This window comes from Acinonyx jubatus, chromosome E4, assembly GCF_027475565.1.
Source record: "Acinonyx jubatus isolate Ajub_Pintada_27869175 chromosome E4, VMU_Ajub_asm_v1.0, whole genome shotgun sequence".
Lineage (NCBI taxonomy): Eukaryota > Metazoa > Chordata > Mammalia > Carnivora > Felidae > Acinonyx > Acinonyx jubatus.
This window is the reverse complement of record NC_069395.1, coordinates 53,229,877-53,253,421: the sequence shown is the minus strand read 5'-3', so window position 1 is coordinate 53,253,421 and position 23,545 is coordinate 53,229,877. Positions and strand designations below refer to the sequence as shown.

General features: G+C 41.9%; 1 protein-coding gene and 1 long non-coding RNA gene across 4 annotated transcripts in view; one reads left to right on the top strand and one right to left on the bottom strand.

The window, feature by feature from the left end:
- The window catches only part of LOC113595649 (uncharacterized), a 551,139-nt gene extending 547,300 nt beyond the window's left edge, over window positions 1–3,839 (top strand). For both annotated transcript variants that reach the window (XR_008293228.1, XR_008293229.1), the window contains 3 exons: window positions 1,137–1,233; window positions 1,966–2,037; window positions 3,644–3,839. This is a non-coding gene — a long non-coding RNA (uncharacterized LOC113595649). The remainder of the gene's footprint in view (window positions 1–1,136; window positions 1,234–1,965; window positions 2,038–3,643) is intronic.
- TNFSF4 (TNF superfamily member 4) overlaps window positions 1–23,545 on the bottom strand; it is a 201,490-nt gene that overhangs the window by 137,196 nt on the left and 40,749 nt on the right. Inside the window, exon 4 of one of the 2 annotated variants that reach the window (XR_008293227.1) lies at window positions 320–7,339. The exons of the other annotated variant lie outside the window; for it this stretch is intronic. The gene's annotated coding sequence lies outside the window, so the exon portion shown is untranslated. Of the gene's footprint in view, window positions 1–319; window positions 7,340–23,545 lie in introns of those variants that run through there. 2 annotated transcript variants of the gene reach the window in all.

Sequence of the window (23,545 nt, the reverse complement as noted above, 5' to 3'; positions counted from 1 at the left end):
CTGAATACAGCAGTTAATGTAAGAATCCAGCTGTCTCTTAAGCCAGACACTAGAAAGATTTACAGGAAGAAAAAAAAAAGCCAATGCCATTCTTCTCACTAAATTCTGTTTTAGAAAATATAGTTATTTTTTATTTATTATTTTATTTTATTTATTTATTTTATTTATTATTTATTTTATTTATTATTCAAGGCTCTCTTTTTATTTTTTATTTAACAAGATATTATTTATGCTAACAAATCATGGGTTTATTCTTACTTTTAAGTGAATTATTTAAAAAAAATTTTTTTTAACGTTTATTTTATTTTTGAGACAGAGAGAGACAGAGCATGAACAGGGGAGGAGCAGAGAGAGAGGGAAACACAGAATCTGAAACAGGCTCCAGGCTCTGAGCTGTCAGCACAGAGCCCGACGCGGGGCTCGAACTCACAGACCGTGAGATCATGACCTGAGCCAAAGTCGGACGCTCAACCGACCAAGCCACCCAGATGCCCCTTAAGTGAATTATTAAATAGATCTTTTTAAGATTTCTGTTTTAACTTCTAGTACAGTAAATATTGATGAACATATTACTCATATAAACAAAAACACTTGGGGAACTTGAATAATTTTTAAGACCAAAAGGGGTCCTGGGGTGCCTGGGTGGCTCAATCAGTTAAGCGTCCAACTCAGGTCATTATCTCATGGTTCATGAATTCGAGCTCTGCGTCAGGTTCTGTCTGACAGCTCAGAAACTGGAGCCTGCTTTGGACTCTGTGTCTCCCTCTCTCTCTGCCCCTCCTCCACTTCTCTCTCTCTCTCTCAAAACTAAATAAACGTTTAAAAAAAGTTTAAGTAAATACATAAACATTAAAAAAAATTTAAAAGACCAAAAGGGGTCCTAAGACTAGAAAGGTTGAGAACTGTGAGAAATAAGTCTCTCTCCCATACCTATCCCCCTAGGTACACAATTCCCCTCACCAGAGGCAGCCTTCGTTACCAGTTTCCTGTGTATTGCATGCATATACGTAAAATAAATATTATGTAAGACACATTATTTTTATTTTTACAAATGGTAGTATGTTATGCACATTGAGAATTTTGAAATAAGAAAAAGTGATCATTATTTCATCACACTTTCCCACTCTTCCCTCTAGAAGAGCCCTTGGAGCATGCTGTGTTTACTATCCCAGCTGTTACTGAGGCATTCAATGACACCCACTTTTCTTTGGTTGTTCACCTGCCAATGACAGGGTAAGAGAAATTTGTATCATGTTTATGACCATAAGAAAATTTCCATTTTTAATTTTTTGAGATCACCTTCTCTTTAAGCTAATAAGATAGTTGTAAAGACTTCAGAGTGCTAACTCATTTTCTTCTCTTTGCGAGTCTTGTAACAGCTCCTAAGCCAACATAACTATAATTATAATGTAACCCAAAGAGATGTATGAATCTAGCCAAAGAAGGAATCCCTCTTTATCTTTGGTGAATTCATGATTATTTCTGTATTTCTTACTTACTGATTCTCACTTAAACTACTTTTAATCTGCAACTAACCCTTCCACGGAGTTTCTAATGTCGATTGCTATAATTGTTCCAGGAGTTCTATCTGGTTCTTTTTTCTAATACTACAGTAAAACCTTGGTTTGTGAGCATAATTCATTCCAGAAACATGCTTACGTCCAAAGCACTTACATATCAAAGCGAATTTCAAGAACCTTTGATTCAGTTGTGATCATGTGACATTCCACACCGAGTACTACCCTTATTGTAAGACATCACTCGCTCGTCTTGCAGAACTCACAGAACAAGTTACTCACAACTCAAGGTTTTACTGTATCTTCTGTTCGTAAGGTTTTGTTTCTCTATTATGATTGTTATTCCCTCATTTGTTTAGTTATTTATTCACTTGAACATACTTAAAGACATGAATAATTCCAAAATCTGAAGACCCTGGGGATTAATCCTGTCATTTGTTTTGCAAAGGCCTGGACTGAGAGCATGCTCTTCCAGATGTGGCACGTGCTTCTGGCAGGTGTCCAAGGATGCACCATTATGGTAAGTTTTTGATTGAATGTTATTAGAGCATGTGGACAAAATTAATTTGGATGCCTAAACCATGTGAGAATAGTCCTGCAGTTACCATTCATCAGGAAACGCTTTTTTTTGGTCAGCGACTAGCCGAAAGTAGTTGTTTTCTAGTCCACCTTGTTCATCATTGTTGCTGCCACTGCAAGTCTCATCAATTTCTTACCCAATGGACCTAAAACCTGTCTTCCGTCCTTGTGATGCCATTAAAATCCAAGTATATTGGTTATTGAGACCTACAAACCCTTCCAATTTTTCATTTGACTCTCAAGTTTTGGCCCTGGAGTTTCCCCTTCTTTCTTATAAATTCAGCTATGCACCGGAAAGGATGCCCATTGTAATTTGTCTAGCATTTTTAAGTGTTTTGCGTTGGAAGAGATAACAGATAACTTAGTTTGCCATATCGCTGGAAACAGAAGTCCTCGTTACTCTTTATTGTTCAAGTTTAGGTCACCTAAAGACAAAACCAAATTTATCCTCCAAATTGTTTCTCTTCTCAAACCTAAATCGCTGCATTTCTCCAACTTCATATGAGAGTGGAAAGGCAAAATCCTTTATCAACGCTCTTATTGCCAACATAATTTTGACATTCTTCTGTTAAGAGAAACTGTAAATCACAGAACTGGTTGTGTTCTCCTGTTGCTTCAACTGCTAAAGAGTACATAAACACAGCAGACATGTTAAAAATCTACATTTAATATTTCTATTATCAGCCTTCCAGGCAGTTTTGCCATCAGAGGATTCTTGCTCTGGCCCTCCCAATGCAGTATCTGGTCTCATGGGCTCTTTTTTCGCACTCCCTGTTGATGTATCCCCATCCTCAGCTTCAGATTTCCCTCTCTCTCTCTCTCTCTCCCTCCAGTACACATCAGATTGGCTCTCTCTCTCTCTGGTTCCTTTCTCAAATGAACACACATCTCATCAAAATGTTTGACACATCTAAGGCTTTCCCACTAGCATATTCCATCTTCCTTGGAAAGAAAAGAAAAAAGAAAAAAATGTACTCCTAGATCATCTCAGCCTTATTTACCCAGAACTGATGTTTAAACAAGGGTTTAAACAAACCTCTAAAAAAGAATGGGCATGATTAGCAATTACAATGAAATATTTATAGCAATTAGTGGCCTGACACTTGGAGATCTCTAACTCTGGTTTGTAGAGCATGGAGCCTCCAAGCACAAAAATTGAGAGGTTTTGAGTGTCTTTTATTACAAAAATTAAAAAAAAGCAGGACTTTACAAGCAAATATTTTACAGAAGCCAGACTGTTCAAACATCAGGACCTTGAAATTTCATAACTTTACCCAAATGAGCCTGCAGCCATTTACCTAAAAAATACCCACCAAATCTTTAGGAAATGTTGGCTACAAACTCTTGAGTTGAATACTAATTCCTAGGGCCTGTAACACCACTCTAAAATAGGCCAGTCTGAGCAAGGACATATGGGAATCAGGTGATAAACATAATCCAGTGTCACCTCACAGCAGTCCCCAGGAAGTTCACATATCCTTAACTATTTCTCCCATTTTTAAAAAATTTGTTGAACACATTTATTTTATTTTATTTTTTTATTTCAGCTTCAGCGTGGGGCCCGACACAGGGCTCAATACCATGACCTTGGGATCATGACCTGAGGCGAAATAAGAGTCAGGCGCTCAGTGGACTGAACTACCCAGGCACCCCAAGAATTTGCATTTCTGACGAGCATCATGTGATGCTAATGCCGCCTGTCCATAAACCACACTTTGAGAACCCACTCTGGATTAAGACAAGGGACAACAAAGTGTTTGTCCTGCATTGTCTGCCCCATTTTTTGTCCTGGAAATGCCATCTCTTATCTAGCAGCCTGACGCTACTGCTCATCAAAGCCCAAAGCTCATGAATCATCTTTATGCTCCAGGATCTTCACATGATATTTAGCAACATAAAAAAGTTTGAAAATGTAAATGTCCGGTATCTCTTCTGGGAGCTCCCTGATTTGTAGGACAATTTATGTCCCCATGCTTTATACAAACGCAGGAAACAAGGGACGGTCGGTCCCACGTTGGCATTATCTGACAGACTTACAGGTAGTGGTTACGATTTGAAACGGTACCCAACAAATTCAAGCACTGACTGTTCTTGCAACGGTTTTGGTTTTTTGTTTGTTTAGTGCCTGATTCTGAAGGGGAAAACAAAAATGAGTAAGACGTGGTCCCTGCTCAAAGACACCTGAAAGTTTACTGGAAGAAATAAGCCGTGTAAAAATAGGTTTATTGCAGGACGAGGAGCGCAGAGCAGGAACAGAACACTAGACCTGGAAGCAAAACACCCCATGCCTATCGAAGCTTTGCTGCTGACTAATTGTGTGACGGTAGGGCAAGTCCCTGCGCCTGTGTGTGCCGACAGACTCCGGGATCCGTATCTGATAAATACACAGACCACAGGTATGATACCTCCCGAGCTCATGATTCTCCAGGATGGCTCTGCCCCTGAGAGCTAAGCCCCAGGGATGAAAGCTAATCCTGGGATAGATAAAGCTAAGATATCAAGACCCCGCGTACTTAGGAGAGCCTTTCTCTGCTATAGTGAGCGCCTACCAAGAGGCACTCAGTACATCCGCCCACTGCAGAGAGGAAAGGAGCGTCTACAGCTAGCTCGTTCTAAAAAAGAACCCCTTTTTTTTTTGAGAATTTACCATTTGCCAGGCACTATTTTTAGTTAAATACATGAACTCAATCTACACAACAACCGTATGAGGAGCTGCTGTTATCCCTTCTGCCTCCAATGCTTTTCCCCAGACACCCACGTGGCTCACTTCCTCACCCTTTTCAATTCTTTGCTCAGGTACCACCTTTTTAATGAGGTCTACCCTGATTGCTGTCTTCCAAAGTGTAACATCCTCCCCCCACCAAAAAAAGAAAATCCTTATTCCCTTTACCCTCCTCTACATCTTTTCTTCTCATCACATTTATCACATCCTAATAATACTATATATAATGTACTTATGCTTACTGTTTCCTGTCTTCCCGTATTTGAATGTAAGTTTTCTGAGGGCAGGGTGTTGGTTTGCAGCTTTGGGAGTTCTCCAGCTGAAATTCAAACCTGGTCCCCCTACACAGAGGGCAAGGAGAGACCAAAGAAAGAAGCAGGCCAGTCCAGATTGGTAGGTCATCATACCTACCTGCCAGAATCTTAAAAGTTTATATAGAGCACTTAACAGGGTTCAGTCCCATATACAATCCAAATGGGTCTCAACAACACATTTCTTTTTTAAGGTTGTGCCCTTGAAACAGCTCTGGCTACGGGAATGATGCTCAGAATGTACATTCCGATTATGGGGGGGGGGCTAAGAAGCCTCCTGTCACCTGGGTCTAGCTCTCGGATCAGCTGGTAGTCACGCCCTCTTGATGACTTCCCCCAACACAGAGATCTCTGTTTTGTTCATTGATGTGTCTCTAGTACCTCAAACCCAGGAAGGCAAACTTTTGTGTACAGTTTCAGATAGCAGATATTTCTGGCTTTGGTCTCTGATCCAAAAGTCTCTGTTCCAACTAAACTCTGCCCTTCATCATTCAAAAGCAGCCACAAATAATACATAAGCAAATGGATATAGCTGAGTTGAATAAAACTTTACTTACGGACGTCGAAGCTTGAATTTACTGCAATTTTCACATATCACAGAATATTCTTTTTATTTTTTTCAACCACTTAAAAATGTAAAAAAAAAAAAAATCTTAGTTTACAGGCCATAAAAAAACAGGGAGAAGGCTGGACGCAACCCCAGGCCACAGTTTGCCAATAGCTGACCTAGAAATAGTAAAGGTTCAAATGGAATATTTTATGCCAAAGTATTTGAGGGTACTTGAAAGTGTTATTTTAAGTATATTGAGCATTCCTTATACAATCATGTCTATGTTATTATTGTGCTTCCCAAGTGCTTTTCATAGTCAGCACAGAGGAAAATTTAACTTTATCACGTCTCTGAATTACGACTCATTTGAGTTAGTTAGATTGGAAATCAGAAATTTCTCAATAAAGATGGTAGATGGTCAACCGTTCTGGCCCCAAATATCTTATCCATCTCCCATTGTACGTCATCAATAAAACAAGCTCTCAACGTGAGCTTTAGATTTGATTTTATGATTGTTTAAAAAGCAACGGACAGCACTAGAGCTACAGCAGTTATGACAATGTGTATGTTTTTGACAGTGACTCATGCTGAGAAAAGATGAAGTTGGCTCGTGTCAAAGGTATAGAAAAGGCTGCATGAGCGGGGATGTGTAGAACTGGAACTGGAGGATTAGCTCAGCGTGTTTCCGACGTGTGGGGCCCATGGACAACAGTGCTGTGCCGGAGAGGTTAGTTCAGGACTTTGTTCTTATAGACACAGCCTGCTCTCCTAAGACCAAGCTGGACATTCCACAATCCCATACTGACACACAAAGGAAGCACTTCCTATTGTAGGGAGCCAATAAGTATTTGAATTAATGGATGAATATATAGATAGCTTTGAACTACTGGGGGCAAAGAAAACACTCATTCTAGTAAACAGGCCATCAACAAATATGATGATTTTTTTTTCTGCTCTATTCTTTTCTGCCATGGGAAAAACAAGAAACATAAGCCCTAACACTTGGCCATTTATTCATTCATTTATTTCACATTTATCGAGTATATGCTATGTTCCAGAAACTCTACAAGGAACTGGACTTACAAAACTAATCAAGGCCGCAGGACTGCACTGCAGCTTTCAAGGGGAATAGACACTTTCCTTCCTCCATAAAAATTAATTAAACATTTGGGTCATGATGGGCAGTGAGATGGCATCTGCCCGCAGGGTTGTTCAGGCACATACTCCATTAATAAGGTTTCCTGACAGGGGGTGCCTGGGTGGCTCATTCAGTTGAGCATCCGACTCTTGATTTTGGCTCAGCTCAAGATCCCAGGGTCATGGGATGGAGCCCTGTGTTTGGCTCCACACTAAGCGTAGTGCCTGCTTGGGGTTCTCCCTCTCTACCCCTTTCCCCTGCTCACACGTGCTCTCCCCCCACCTCTCTCTGTCTCAAAAATAAAATAAAATTAAATAATAAAATTTAATTTAATTTAATTTAATTTAATTTAATTTAATTTAATTTAAAAAATAAGGTTCCCCGACAGAAGAGACAATACTAAACCAAACATGTCAGAAGTTTTGAGACCAGCAGGACGATGATCTCGCTCTCATTCAATTTCACAGCATCCTGAGGGAAGTAAATCACCAGACTGGCTGATGCACCAGGGTCCACCACCCACTGCAGAAATAATAAAAACGTTACCTCAGAAATCCAGCAAGAAACTTGTGTCTCAAGAAGAAATCAAATTTATACAAACATGGAGGTCCAGAATAAGCACTGTTTGGCATCAGACACACAAATAATAGTCTTCAATATAAAGGACTTCCAAAATGGCACATGAGAAGTTATACATTAAACAACTTCAATAAGTATTTTGTAAAAAAAAAAAATGAAATATAAAAAATTTAGATGAACACTTATATTGCTTAATGTGTGTATCCCAGTCAGCTTCTCCTAATTAGTCAAGTTTACCTAATTATTCATATACTTATCAAAGTATACATTTTTAAATGTTAGCTTATTTACAATTATCAAGTTTTTTATTTTTTTAATGTTGATTTTTTAAATAATTTTTTTAATGTTTATTTATCTTTAAGAGAAAGAGACACAGAGTACAAGTGGGGAAGGGGCAGAGAGAGAGAGGGAGACACAGAATCTGAAGCAGGCTCCAGGCTCGGAGCTGTCAGCACAGAGCCCGATGGGGGGCTCAAACCCACAATTCAATGCTTAGCTCACTGAGCCACCAGGTGCCCCAGGGGTGGTAAATCGTATTCATTGATTTCATTTACTGCTTTCATTGTCATCATGTGTGCAAATTATGATAACCACTAACTTTTTCAAACTTAATGTCTGAAAACCTCATAAAATCAACCTAAATATTTACCTTATTAGCACAATTTACAAAACTTTAATAAGGTCTTACAGTGCCAAGGGTATGTATTATTGTGAAAGTAAAGTTTCACAAAGCTAAATAAATTGCCTTCCATACCTTAAAAAAAAGTAAACATTTTATTTTGTCTTGATGTAAAAATAAATATAATTCAGGCCGGATTCATTATGATGTTCATTGTTTTTTTCTGAATTTAAAATAAATTAAAATTACAACATTGTTGTGGGCCCGTACAAGTGTCATAGGCCTTGGGCACTGTGTCTATGTGCCTAATGGAGATGTTGGCCCTGTGACAGTCTCTTCCTTCCTGCCTTTCATCCTCCATAATTCAATAACGTGTTTCTTTCATGTTTATTTATTTTGAAAGAGAGAGAGAGAGAGAGTGTGTGTGTGTGTGTGTGTGTGTACTCATGCATGATCAGGGGAGGGACAGAGAGAGGAGACAGAGAATTCCAAGGATGCTGCATGCTGTCAGTGCAGAACCAGATGTGGGGCTCAATCTCACAAACCGTGAGATCATGACCTGAGCCGAAATCAAAAGTCAGAGGCTTAACTGACTGAGCCGCCCAGGCGCCCCAATCCTGCATAATTCAAAAGTTACTCAAAGGGGCTGAGCATGATAGGTGGGGATGACAGGTAGAATTCCAGGGTGTGGGAGTCTTGAAGGGTAATTATGAAGAGTTTCCAAATTGGGGAAGAGAGGGCTGTGGCAATGGGGTAAAGAGGATGACTGTGTGGAGAGACAGTGACAGCAGCTGAGGGATGTTAGGTTCTGAGCAGGGCGAAGAGAGGATCTAGCTGTGGGTTGGGCACATGGTAAGGGTGGTAAGGTAAGAGATCATAGAGCAAGAGATGAGGAGAGTGACCTCACAGCTTAGTGCAGGCTGTCAGAAGCCTGAGTGGAATGTGTGTGTATGTGTGCCTTAGCGCTAGTCATTGAGAAAAGCTGGGAGCAGTGACTTTCCAGTAGCAATAAACATACCTAGCTCCACATTTTGATTTCTAAACATCATTCTCCTTTAAAAGGAAGTAGGACTGGGGCACCTGAGTGTCTCAGTCAGTTGGGCGTCTGGTTCTTGGTTTTGTCTCAGGTCATGTTCTCACAGTTTGTGGGTTCAAGCCCCACATCAGGCTCCGTGCTGACAGTGCAGAGCCTGCTTGGAATTCTCTCTCTCTCTCTCTCTCTCTCTCCCTCTCTCTGCCCCTCCCCCTGCAAAATAAATAAATAAACTTTTTTTTTTAAGTAAAAATAAAAGGAAGTAGGACTCTCAGAAGAAATGGCACGAAAATTACAAATGAGCATAGAATATCTTATTCCAGAAAGCAAGGAAGTACTAAAAAAATGATAGGGACACTGCCAAATTGGGGACAATTTGATAATAGATTTGATAAATAATGATAACAAGAGATTAGAATCCAGCGAATAAAATAAGTATCCATGAGTCCATACCGATATGCATGAGTTAATTAACTAATTGATAAGGAGAAGGGAAATTTTTTCCCTTACAGCAGAATGCCAACTAATAAATATAGAATGAATGATTAGATTAAAAATCACTGTCTGGCAACCATCATAATAATATTGATTCAGATAAAAATAATCACTGGATTGCACAAAGGGCAAGAATAGATATTTTTTTTAAAGAACACATCCAGATGGCCACCAGACACATGAAAAGATGCTCAACATCACTCATCATGAGGGAATGCAAATCAAAACTATAATGAGATATCACCTCACACCCGTCAGAATGGCTAAATCAAAAACACAAGAAATAACGAACGTTGACAAGAATGTGGAGGAAAAGGAACCCTCGCGCACTGTTGGTGGGAATGCAAGTTGGTGCAGCCACTGTGGAAAAGAGTATGAAGGTTCCTCAAAAAATTAAAAATAGAATTACCATACAATCCAGTATTTCCACTAGTGGGTATTCACCCAAAATAAATGAAAACATTCAATTGAAAAGATATATGCACCCCTATGTTTATTGCAGCATTATTTACAATAGCCAAGATATGGAAGCAGCCCAAATGCCCATCCATAGATGAATGGATAAAGAAGATGTGGCATATATACAATGGAATATGACTCAGCCATAAAAAAAAGAATGAAAGATTGCCATTTGCCACAACATGGGTGAATCTAGAGTGTGTAACACTAACTGAAATAAGTCAGTCAAAGACAAATACCATGTGATTTCACTCATATGTGGAGTTTAAGAAACAAAACAAAGATAAAAAGACACACACACACACATGCAACCCACCAGACTCTTAACTATAGAGAACAAATTGGTGATTGCTAGAGGGGAGGTCGATGGGGGATGGGTGAAGCAGATGAAGGGGAGTAAGAGTATGCTTATCATGATGGGCACTGACTAATGTATAGAATTGTTGAATCACTAAGTTGTACACCTGAAACTAATATAACACTGTATGTTCATTATACTTGAATAAAAAAAGAATAATCAATGGATGCTAAAACTCATGAGTGAACATTTGATATAGAATTGGATATTTAAATAGTCTCAAAACACGTCCCACAAAATACTAATTAAAAGGGGAAAGAGAATACTTCTACAGTAAAGGAGACTGGCAGGTACTCTTAATCAAGTGGTCAAAGTGAATGTTACCATTAATAAGACAAATTAAAATTGTGCACCACCTATTGGAGGCAATGAGAAGACCAACCCTTCTGTGATATTCCTGCCAAAAGTAAAAAATAAAAAAGCGTTCTGTAAATATAATTATGAAGAAATATCAGATAAACTCAAATCGAGGTACCTTTCGCAAAATAACTGCGTAATTTTATAAAGTGTGAAGTTTCTAGAAGAAGTCCAGGGAAGAGTGAAGAACTCTCCTGTTTTGAAGAAGACTAGTAAACGTGGTACATGATTCTGGACTTGTTGACAAAACTTGAACGCTGTCTTCAGACTAGATGGTAATGATGTATCCATGTTATTTTGCTGCTTTTGATGGTTGTATTTTCATTATGTAGAAGGACATCCTTTGTGAGAGAACCACACACTAAGACGTTTGGTGGGGGGCGGGGGGCAGTGGTGACAAGGCATCCAGCAAATTGCCCTCAGATGTTTCGAGAGAAAAATTATTACACTGTTCTTGCAAGTTCTAAGTTTGAAATCATTTCAATAGAAGAAGATAAAATTAAATTGAAAATCTTCCAACTTTTACAGGACTTTTAGCCAAGGACTACAGAATTTGTTACTGAAGTGTTGTGTGTTCCCTGAAGAACATGTGTTTTCAAAGATTTATAATATTTTTTAAATGGAGTGGGTTTTTTTTGTTTTTTGGTTTTTTTGCTGACCTAAAAGTATGGCTCCCACATGCAAAACGAATCTGCGGTTCAAGAAGCGAGGACTTTGGTTCCCGCCGGTGGGAGGAGAAAGAGGAAGTAGTGACTGTAAGAGAGCCAGGAGGAACTTCTGCTGTTTTAGCATTCTGTTTCCTGACCTAGGTGCTGGGTGCATCCTTATGTATTCCCTCGAGCTTCATGCTTAAGCTTTGTGCTCTTTTCTGTCTGTGTGTTGTATCAATAAAATTTCAATTTAAGTGAAAAAAAAAGAGACATAGTCCCTCATCTTAAAAAAATCCACAAACCACCAGAAACACCAGATGACAACAATTTTGTCAGAGTTACATCTGTCACACTCACAAATCAACAGTGAAGCACAAAAAAAAGTAACCTACAATGAAGCTCTCAGTTTGTGGTTCAACAGAAATTCAAGGGAAGGTCACTGCAGAAGGCCACGGTCAAAAAACCACGCTCACTCATCAGCTCTCCACGTCATCTTCTCTTGCAGGTATGCTAGATAGCTGTCAGAATCCGATTTTACTACCACCGTGTTCCTGCCTTCCTCTAATAACGTGAGGAGAGATTCTAACATTCAAAGACATTCAGAGATGTTTCCTGTACAGGGACTTGGTCAATCTGAAGACTCCAAGGATGTTTGCACAGTTAGGAGTGTGTCTAAGCGAGGCCCCATGGTACTGCTGTCTAAATCATACGTGTGGCAGGATTCCCAAGGATGTGAGTAAAAATAAGAAGGAATGTGTCTACTGGGAATGCATCTACTGTGTGATGTGTTGCATGTGCAAAGTGTCCTCCTCACCAAAGGTGTCGTTTTCCCTTAGAAATCCCAACTCCCTGAACCGGGCAAGTACTGCCCTATACAGGCACTTGGACCCCTTTCCTCCACACAGTGGTCCTGCCTCCTTTTACTGCTTCTCAGACTTCAACCTGGTGACCTTGTTAAAATGTGGGTTCAAATGTGGGGCGGCGACTCTGCGTTTCTAATATGCTTATGCTGGTGCTGGTGCTGCTGTTCGGTGGCCTCTCCTGGTCAGCCAGGTGTTAAAGACCAGCCCTCATGTTCGCTTCCCCTTTGTGAGAAAGAGTTAATCTGTTAAAACCAAATGGACGATGAATTCATTGAGTTTCTTTACAATGTCGCAAACACTCAAAACATAGAACATGAAGCCTGAGAGAAGGGTGTGAATAGATAGTGTCCCCTCTTGCTGCTGTGCTGTGTTTCTGTCAAGGTCACCCTTCTTGGCTATAGAACCCACAGTCCTGTGTTTACGCCTCAGCCCTGGTACTTACAAGTTATGTGATTTGGGGAAGATCATGTAACTTCTCTGTCCTCTTTTCTCACCTATAAAATCAAAATGCTAATACGTTCTTTGTTCTGTTTGTGTTAAGTAAAATTTAGTGTGGGTGGTTTCATATAACTAAGCAACGTTAATATGTCATTTGGGCATAAAAATAAACCATGACAGTGGAGAAAGGAGGTGAAAGAGATGAATCTGGACTAATAGTAAATAATAACGATAGTAGCACATAGTATTATGACTCACTGAGCGGCAAGCCCTGTGCTTCAGCTTTACATGCTTCACATTAACTTAGTCTGCATGACAACATCATGAGGTGCATAGTATAGTTAGCCCCCATTTTGCAGACAAGAACACTGAGGGTTCACGAGGCTATTTGTGTGCAAGAAAATGCAATTGCTAAGGCGTACAGCAGAGGCAGAATTTAAACCCCCATCTGTCAGAGTCCAAGCTCTAAGTAGCAAAATGATTTTCAGAATCATCGGTTGATCATAATCACCTGGACAGCCTTAAAAACAATCCCAGGTTTCAGGCCCAAGCCATGACCCACAAGGGTAATTCTTACACAGCCTGGCACCAGTCCACTCATCTGATTTTAGGAGCCACTTGGAAAGGTGCTGCTTTTCTCTAATTGTGGGAGGAGACATTCAAAATATGTCTGTTGTCGGAAGAGACCCCAGTGACACTTTGACAGTCATGAGCATGTCTAAGTGAGCTCCTGTGGTGCCGGTTATTACAGTCATGGGCTGAAAGTCAGGAGCTGGGGAGAGGAGGCCAGAAAGGCCTCATGTCCTATCTCACCATGACACTGATCTCCAGTTTATCATTGAATACCAAGGCATCCAAATGTCCATCACTTCCCTCTTGCTGCCAATAAGAAGACCCTGTTGCTCCTTGGAGCTGAGTTTCGGATGAGCACTTGCTTGAAGCATCCATATTTCAATCCCAGATGCCCAAACTGACCACAGTGGTATGGATCCCAGTGTCCTGGGATAAAACCCAAGGAGTAGCAGTCTCATTAGGGAGCCACTTACCCAGTCTGGAATAGTCCTCGAGGTGTTTTTCTCTTCACAAAGATCTCTAACGCTTCTTTCTTTGACAGGAAGGACCTGGGGGAAGTCCCTCTAATTTCTGCCTGTTGACACTGATCTACTTTGGCCCTCTGACTTGTGTGGGCTTCCTGAAGTCTCTGCCACTGCAGACTAGAGGGGATCTCACTTCCTATTTGCCCAGGGTCAAAGGAAGAGAGGAAAACCTCCACCTACCTTGGTCTACCATCTACCTTGATGTCCCTGAAACAAAAGGGACATCATTCACCACCACCCCTCATACCTTTCTTTGACAGACTAGTCGGGAGTGGGGGAGGGGGGTTCAATCCAGGAGATTTGGGTTTTAGCTGTGGTTCTGGTTTACCAGTGGCTCTGCTCCAGCTATGATGACAAGAAAATTATTTACCATATTCTAACCTTCTTTTCCAAATCTGGAATATAAGAAAGTGCTTTCAAATAATTTCTGAAATCCTGTAGTTCATAAATTCCATGAGAGCGTCAGGATGCAGAATAAGCACTCGGTAAATACTTTATGAAGGACTAGATGAATCTTCACAGAGATCTGGTACCCTCTTGGACTGCCTTGTGATTTCAGCCAAAGCCATAGTGGACAGCTCCTAGGAGGCTCAGACTGGCCATGTTCTGACAAGTCCTCCCCTTTAAACCCAAGACCACCTGCAAGTCTTGCTGCTTTTTGCCCCCATTTCTAACTCAGCCTCACCTTCTCACAACTTCAAATTCAACACAAAGGAGCCATTTACCTACCTCTATCTCCCTCAAAGTTGCTAACTAGTTCATGATCTCAGAGTGAGCAAAGATTTCTTAAACAGAGCAAGTTAAAAAGCAGTAACCATAGAAAATACTAATACATTGAATTTATGCCCCTAAAAAGACATCATTAAGGGACTAAGTGTGCAAATCATGGAGTAGGTGAACATGTTTGCAATTTATGTTATCAAGCAAATATCTGTATCTGGATTCAGAAAACACATGTATCGAGAATACATAAAGAATTGCTACAAGTCAAGAAAAAAGAAAAAAGACGAACAATCCAGTGTTCTTCAGAAGTGGGCAAAAGCTTGGACAGCCATTTGACAAAACAGGATATCCAAATGGCCAATATGCATATGAAAGTCTTCAGCACCATTAGTCATTGTGGAAATACAAATTAAAACTACAGTGCGATACTGCGATCCCCAGTCAAAACAGCCACAATTTAGAAGTCCAACAATAAGGATAGGCAAACAGGAAGAGCAATGAACTGTAGGTCCCATATATTGCTGGCAAATGTGTAAAGTGGTACAATCATTTGGGAAACTATTTGGTAATACCTTATGTATTTTTTTCTGTGATCTAGAAACTCCACTCTCGATATATACCCGAAGAAATGAGTGCTTGTATCCACAAAGATACATACAATAAAGTACATAGCAACATTATTTAATAGCCCCAAACCAGAAACAGCCCAAACGTCCATCAATGGTAAAATGGATAAATTGTGGTAAAATCCATATAATGCGATACCATATAGGTGTGAAAATGAATAAACCAACACTATATAAAACAACTTGGGATGAATCTCACAGACATAATGTTGAGCAAAAAAGCCAGACACCAAAGATTATGTATACCATATGATTCCATTTAAATGGAATCCAAAAAAAGGTAAGATTTCTATCAATGGTAACAAAAGTCAGAATAGGGATTATCTTTGGATGGAGTATTGACAGAGTAACTGAAAGGGAGCCTTCTGAGCTGCTGGAGATGTCCTATAGCTCCATCTTGGTGGCTATTCCACAAGTGTAGAAATACATAAAATTCATTGAGAGCTGTATAAAATTTGTGCACTTTATAACATGCGAGTTATAGTGCAATTTTTAAAAGTGCCTGGCTGTCTTAGGTCATATGTCTATCCTTGGATAGATCACTGTGGCTAATGATTGGCTTGGACCTGGATCATGGGTCTAGATCCTTCCTAGAGCTGGTGATGGAGCCCACCAAGACCATAAATGGACAGAGGAGGGGGCCCCCAAAAGGGAATAGGGAAGTGTTTCTGGAAGAAGAGGACACAGACATCCTAGGAGACACAGACAACTAATTTCTAACAGTCAAGAAGGAGGTGGCCCTCACCAGGAGCAAGTGGATCAGGAACCCAGTCCTCAGGAAGACAGAGAGGGTACAGAGAGACACGGAAAAATCCAGCCTCTGGCTTTCCAGTTTCTGGTTCTTGGTCCTATGAGTGAAGCTACACTCCCTATTTGGGGCTCTGTAAGATTCCCTATCTGTGAGGAAACTTCTCATTCTTGTTGGCCATCCAGCATCTTGAACCTCCTTTTATTGTTTGGGAAAGCTCTCCCACCTTGCAAATCTCAATGAGAGGCAGACCCACCTCCCACTATCAATGGTGAAAATGCCAAATAATCACTTTTCCAAACTTCCTTGCAGCTAGAATGTAGCAGATGATAATGTAGTTTCTGCCAAGAAGATAGCACTGCTCCTGAACTACAGGGACCACAGGAACATTCACTCTGCAAGATGGTCCACCAGTGCCGGTGCAGTCCAGTGCTGGAGACATCAGAGCAGCAGCAGCAGCAGGCGCCCAGTAGTGTGGCTTAATGGTCCTCACTCATCCTTCTACATGCTGTGCCTAATGAGGCCCCACACCTGGGACTCCAGTCTTCCTGACTAGATTCAGTATCCCTTTTAATAGTTCCTTTTCAGCCTAAGTCAACCAGACTTAGTTTATGCTACTTGAAACCAGGAACCCTAACTGATAACAGCACACTTCCAGAAAATTCCCCGTTTGGTTTATACTAGTTTGTGAAAGTTCTGTTACATGCAACATGGGGAGACAAAGCCTGAATGCAAAGAAGTGATTCTGCTGTGTGAATATCCCATGCCATCATTTGGTCACAAGAAAGATGTTTGGTGGCAAACAGGCCACAAATCACACAACGGGAAGACAAGGGACTGAGTGAGCTAAAATGTGTGGATTGCTGTAAGGTCCTCAACTTGTGTTACATTAGTTCTCGAAATGAACCCATGAGATGAGCCTGCATTAGTCTGCTTGGGCTGCCATAACAAAATGCCACACACTGGGTGGCTTAAACAAGAGACATTTATTTTCTCACAGTTCTAGAGGCAAGAGGGCCAAGATGAAGGTGCTGTAAACTTCAAGTTTCTAGTGAGCCTCTCTTCCTGGCTTCTAGCCAGCCCCTTCCCACTGTGTCCTCATGGCCTTTCCTCTGTGGTCTCTCTTCCTCTTCTTGGAAGCACACCAATCTTCTCAGATTACGGCTCTACCCTTATGACCTCATTCAACCTTACCTAAACCTTAGAGGCCCTATCTCCAAATAGAATCATGTTGGGAATTAGGGCTTCCATACATGAATTTCAGGGGACACAAGTCAGTTGATAACAGATATGGTCCCAATATTGAAGAAGAGAAACATGAGTTAAAACCTTGGTTAAAACCTTGTTAAAACAAGGTTAAAACCTTGGCCAAGGTTGAAATAAAACCTTTGTGCTTGCCAGTCTCGATTGAAGCAGAAAGTATGAAATCCTAGAAATGAAAGCTTGCAAAGCCCTAGAAGAAAGTATGTGGATGTAGTAAGATATTTAAAAAAAAAAAATGGGAGGAAGCCAGTGTGAATGTCTAAAGGTCAGCCCCGTAGCCAGTGTCTGGAATAGCCCAGATACACCCACTGGTGCCCCACTGAGCTCCATCTGTGTCCATGGCCAGCACATGCTTCCTGACTCTCATCATTCTGGGTCCTATATCTGGGTCCTGACTCTTGCGCTGCTTCAGGAGTACTGACAATAACTCCCTCCTGAAACAAACTTCAGTCAAGCTCTGAACCCTCTTCTCCATCAGACCTCCCCTGGCTGGCTGAGCCCAGTTTTAGCAAAGAATCCTAAACCAGTCAGTATTGATCAAGCTTAACTTGATAGTCAATCTCCTCTTCCTTCGCCCTTGATAATCAAGTTCCTCTTAGTAATTTTCTACCCATTCCCCAACCCTGCTCATTGGCTACAAATCTCCCCATTGTATAAAAGTGGAGTTCAATAATCTTGAATGAAGTCTTCCTCGCCATTTTTTACAACTGTCAGAACTATTTTTCTTTGACAGTTGATTAAGGACAAGACCCATGTCTCATATTTCCCTGCACATATCTCCACAACACTTAGCACGTAGCTCCACTGGTACTTTGTCAAAAGGTGAGTGAGTGGCTGGGCAGGTGAATGACAGCAAAGAAACCCATGGATTGGCTACTGAGAAAAGCCCAAGAAACAGCTTGATGCCCGTGAAGAGTGGCAGGTGGGATCAACCCTGGAACAGAAAGCTGGAGAGGGCAAAGGGAAGAAAATGGAGGGAACCCAGCACGCATGTCAATTAGAACCACTTTGGGCCACTGCAGGAGAAAAGGGCCCCAACCTCAATGGGCCCCAAGGCCAAGGGGCAGTGTTTGGCAGAGGGACAAATACCGGATAACTGCTCTGACCCTGGCTTCGCTCCTTTTAGTTGTAGGACGTTGAACCCCTCCGATCCTCTGTCTCTCTGTGTGTGAAATGAGATCAACAGTCCCTTCACACATGCGAGGAAAGAACTATGTGGATTTTTTTTTTCCTTTTCAGTAGTGTTTGATATCTATCAAAAAGAATGCAAATACTTTTTCCAGGTAGAGTTAAGGAGCTGGGGCTGAGGGCCTGGTTGTGTTTCCTTGTCTGTTTTACTTCTAGTGTGCTTTTAAGTGCACCCTGAAATGCGGGACTGCTAAAATTTCAAAAGAAAAATAACAGCTGCGGAAGACGGATGCACAGGAGGAAGGAATGTCATGATTTGGCCGCCAGGTGCACCCACCTAGAACAGTCTGATGGGGCAGGACGGTATCCCAGGAGCAGGTAGGGAACTAACCAGGCTGAAAGACTGGCCCCATTGGGGGTTGGTGAGCTACCCAGAGCAATGGCCAGGGAGCTGCAGCTGAGTCCCTCATCTTCTAGGTTGGTCCTTATCTCCAAAGGCCTCCCATCACTGGAATGTGGTAGATGGTGATGGGGTGGCTGCGTATTCTCTGGGCCGACATAGGCCTGGCAGTCTGTCGGGTGGTAGCAGTAGGACCATGGGAGGTCTGACCAGTTAGTAACAGAGGCCTGGCCTACAGCTGGAGCTCCAGACACAGTCAGTGCTGCAGAGGAAGGTTCTGGGGCTGACCTGATAGGAGGCAGTGCTTCAGAGCAAGGCCCCGCCCCAGCAGTAGACAACTGAGCCACTGTTCATGGAACAAAGGCAACATTGCAGGAGGAAGGGGGAGAGAATCAGAGGGTAAAAGGAAGGAAGGGGATCTGAGGGACCAAGGAGGTGGGGGCAGTGTGCAGAGCCCTGCACCCCCAGGGCCAGGGGTTCTCTGGGCTCAAGAACCATCATCCCAGCCAAAACACAGCTTCATTTCATCAAGGTTATTACAAGTGTTATTTTTAAAACATGTACATTCCTCGTGGAAGGGAAGTACCATCAGCATTGATTTTCTGGAACATGTTTTAATCATCACAGCACTGAGACTGTGTTATTATCTCTATTCTACAGGAAGCGCAAGGCCTCTCCCTGGGACATCATTTCCCAACTTGTGATCCATGGCATCGTAATAATAATGCTAAGAGATGAGGGTCATGCAATTAAAAAACACTTCTGTGGCCAAATATGCTTGAGAAATAACGCAGGGGAGGATCATGTTCACGAGTGTAGACTTAGAAGTCACGCAGACCTGGGTTTGAGACCAGGCTCTGCCAACTATCAGCCACGTGGTTTGACCAAGCAATGGCCTTCATTGGCTCATCTGTGAAATGGGAATAATGAAACAGCTGCTTCGGAAGGTTGTGAGAATTAATGTTACGAAGTCATAAAGCTCTCGGCACAGAAAGTCCTCAATAAAAGCTCTTACTGGCATTGCAGCGGGCTAAATATGAACATCTTAAACCAGGTCTTCCAATGCTTTTTAGGGAGAGATTCATTTCACATAGAAAAACACCATGATAAACTGTTCGGAGACTGGGCAGAGATGAGACTCCGAAGCTATAGGACAGCGAGAGTCAAGACCCAAATCTGGAAAATCAGGTTGAAAAACCAGAGTCCCATAGTGGGTGGGTACCCAGTAAGTGGCTGATTTCTCATTCAGGCTGGCTGTTGTCACAGAGAGAGGCTGTGGCCACAGGGACAAGGAAGGCCTCCCCTAGAGTCTTCACCTCTCTCTTTTGGGCACTACTCCACCCCCTTACACATGCACACCTATGCACACTTTTTTTTTTTTTTTTTTTTTTTTTTTTTTTTTTAGAAAGACAAAGGGGCAGAGAGACAGGGAGAGAAGGAGAATTTCGATCAGGCTCCACACTGTCAGCACAGACCCCAATGCAGGGCTCAAACTCATGAACCATGAGATCATGACCTGAGCCAAAATCGAGTCAGACGCTTACCCAACTGAGCCACCAGGCGACTCCCCCACCCCCCCAACACACACACACAACTTCTCAGGAAGACAGCCAGTGTCAACTGAGTAGAAATCCTACTAATCAAGTTTTCTTTCTTCTTCATTCCCTAAACTTTCTAAAGGAACATATTTCTACAGAGTTTAAAGTATTTTCAAGGGGATGTATTACCTTTGTAACTAGATTTTCTTATTCTTAAGAAAACGGAATTTAAAAATTTTTTTGAAGACTCAGCCCTTTCATTACAAGTCCCAGGAAGCTTTCCCTGGCCACCCCTAAGTTAGGTGCCCCTCTCGGGAGCTCCCAGAATGTCCCCTTTTTACCCATGTTACAGATTGAGATTGTCAGAGCGTTTGTATCTCTTGCCTTAGCCAAGCACCAAGCTCCAGATGCACAGGGGCCCTGAAGTCTCATGCAGGTATTCCCAGCACCTTAACACTTGGCAGACAGGCAGTATCTTGCCACCAGTGGATCTGTGACTGAAATACACATCTCCCCAGAAGAAGAGCCAGCTGGGGTTCGAAATGCTACCCTCCTTCCCTACAGGACAAGTGCTCAGACAGTGCACCTTCCAAGGCCCAGAGCGGTGTTCTCATTACATCCCGGAAATCCCCTGGTCGGGGGGCTTTTGGGGTGACATCCAGTATGTAAATACGCAGGGTCGGGTCCTGGCAAGCAGTGCCCTATGTGAAAGTTCCACCAGCAGTGGAAGGTGCTTTCATTAGTCATTTCAACGGCACACAGCTGTAAGGAATCTGGCAGAGTTTGATTTGGCTGGGGGGGGAGTACATTTTCCACTCGTGGGCGTCTTGAAAACTTTCACACTAAAAAAAAAAAAAAAAAAAAAGTCAAAAAAGGGTCATGGTCCAAAACGGAAAGCCAGAAAAAGACGGCAGAGATGCTAGGGCAGTAAATATAATGGAGAGAGCCCTAGACTTGAAGTCTCACTCTGGTCCTGCCACTTATAGCTGTGTGATGGCATTGGGCATGTCAGCCCCTGCTCTTGGGGACCCTCCGCCTGCAAGTAGAGACATAATGCCTCCCTGGGAGGCAGGAAAGACTCACTGAGCCTGTGGGTGTGAACACAGGGGCGGACTGCCAGGCAGGATTCAAAAGTTAGGCATTATTTGGAGGAACAGGCAGAAGACAGACGGTTCATAGAAAAGAAAGAAGGGTGAAGGCTGGGGAAGAGGCACTGATTCAAGCAGCCCCATGCTTCTCTGCAGTGCTTGCAAAAGACCCACCGGGGAGAGGAAGAGAGGCCAAAAAGAAACAACTCTTCTTGCCATGGTTGGGTCAGGGTCAGTAGACCAGGACTAGACTCTGCTCCTGTCCCAGCTATAATGGACTTGAGAATTTTTTCAGACTTCTTTTTGAATGGATTTACTATGAATCCTGCTTTACCCTGGGCTCATGCCTCCTCTGATTTTGACCTTGGTTTGTTCAAGAGTGAGATGAGAAGACAGAATCCAAATCTAATTCAGTTTGCCTGTTCTTTGGCAGAATCACCGTGCTGCCTTTCCCACTGGGTTTTTTCCTTACAATACATTTATGCATTTGAAACATGTTTATTGAATGAACTGCACACAATGGGATGCAAGTGAAACCCATGATTGTTTCTTTTTTCTTTGTCCCTTAGATGCCACCATCTGGATTTGCACTTTCCCTGCCCTTCGGATGAAAGCTGAGCAACACCATGGATTTTCTAGCCCCTTTTAGCCATGAAATAAAGAGGCTCTTTGTCTTGTCCTTTAAAAGACCAGTCCATTGTAATAACCAGTACTCCACTCAACACAAAGCTTCCTTCTCTGGCTTTTCACTTCAGGCTTGGAAATCCTTAGTAGCAAGGGGGAGGATATGGACTTCAGCATTTTCACTCTGCCTCCCTTGGCAAGCTGCTCATTCTCAACCTCAAGCCTTGGGAAAGAGGGGAGTGGGGGAAAGAATAGAGTTGTTCATGTCTCGTTGTCATGACACATCCTTAGTGCCCTCAGGATTTGGCAAAGTTCGAATGCTGACTTTTCTCTGAGGCTGCTCTTGAAAACATTGCAGTAAGAAGTCATGGCCACCAGGTGTCACTAAAAGCCTTTTTCCTTGAAAGAAGAGCTTAGCAGTTTTAACATGACCACATAATTTTCATAAGATAAAGCTAAATATACTTTCCCTCTGTTTAAAAACAAAACAAAGAAAATAAATATCTAAAACCACAAACATATAAACTTGACTAGCATAAACTAAATATAATTTTTAAATGATACTGACAAAGAGTCTTTGACCAAACTTTAGTCAAGTTCCTGAGCCTTCTCCTAGGCCCATCTGTAAACTTTGTAAAATCTAGTTTTAGCAAGAACCCTGCTAAGTCAGTTTAACCAGGACCCCCCTTCTCAATATCTGATCACCATCAATATCTGATCAGGTTACTCATCCTCCAGCATCCCCAAGGTAATGTCTGGTCACCCTGGCATGCTGACCTAACAGCAAGAACACTGTTAGGTCAATTTAGCCAGAATCCCCCTTATCCATGATGTTTCCTCTTGGTAATTCTCCATCCACTAAACTCTACTCAGCTTCTTGGCTTTAAATTCCTCCCTGCTCATGCTATATTTGGAATTGATCCCAATCTCTCTTCCCCTGTAAAACCCCATTGCAATAGTCCCTATAGCTATTGCAATGGTCCTGAATATAGTCTGTCTTACCATCTTTACCAAGTGTCATTGAATAGATAGATATAGATGATATAGATATAGATATAGATACAGATTTAGATATAGGTTACCAGTATCCTACAGAACAAACTTTTAAGGAAAATCTCCCAAGTATTAAATGACATAATTTACTAATTCCCCTCCCTCCTCCCAATTATCATTATGTAATTCTAAATCCTTGATTAAAATTCACCTTCCCCTAGATTATAGCAGGAAACTTTTTGCCAAGGACTATCTGTAGGGCAAATTGCCATTTAAAGACGTTTAGGGGTGCTGGTGTGCCTTCCTTGACTGTACCTCTGCTGAAGGGGCAAATCTTTCTTTAGCACCTTACTTTGAGAGCAGTGTACTCAGCACAATAGAATGACATTAAGGTGCACAACGTACCGAGACGTTGCTGCCAAGGTCTCGGTGGTTCAGGAAACGCTTTCATGGAGGAGCTGGAATGAGAGAAGGATACTGAAAGAGTTCTGGTCCAAGAGGGTGACACAGGAGGTTCCTGAACTCACCTTCTCCCACAGGCACACCAAATCTACAGCTACCCTTGGGGCAATTCCCTCTGAAAGAAATCTAGAAACTAGCCAAGTGACTCCTATACATCGAGTGAACAAGAAAATACCCACATGACTGG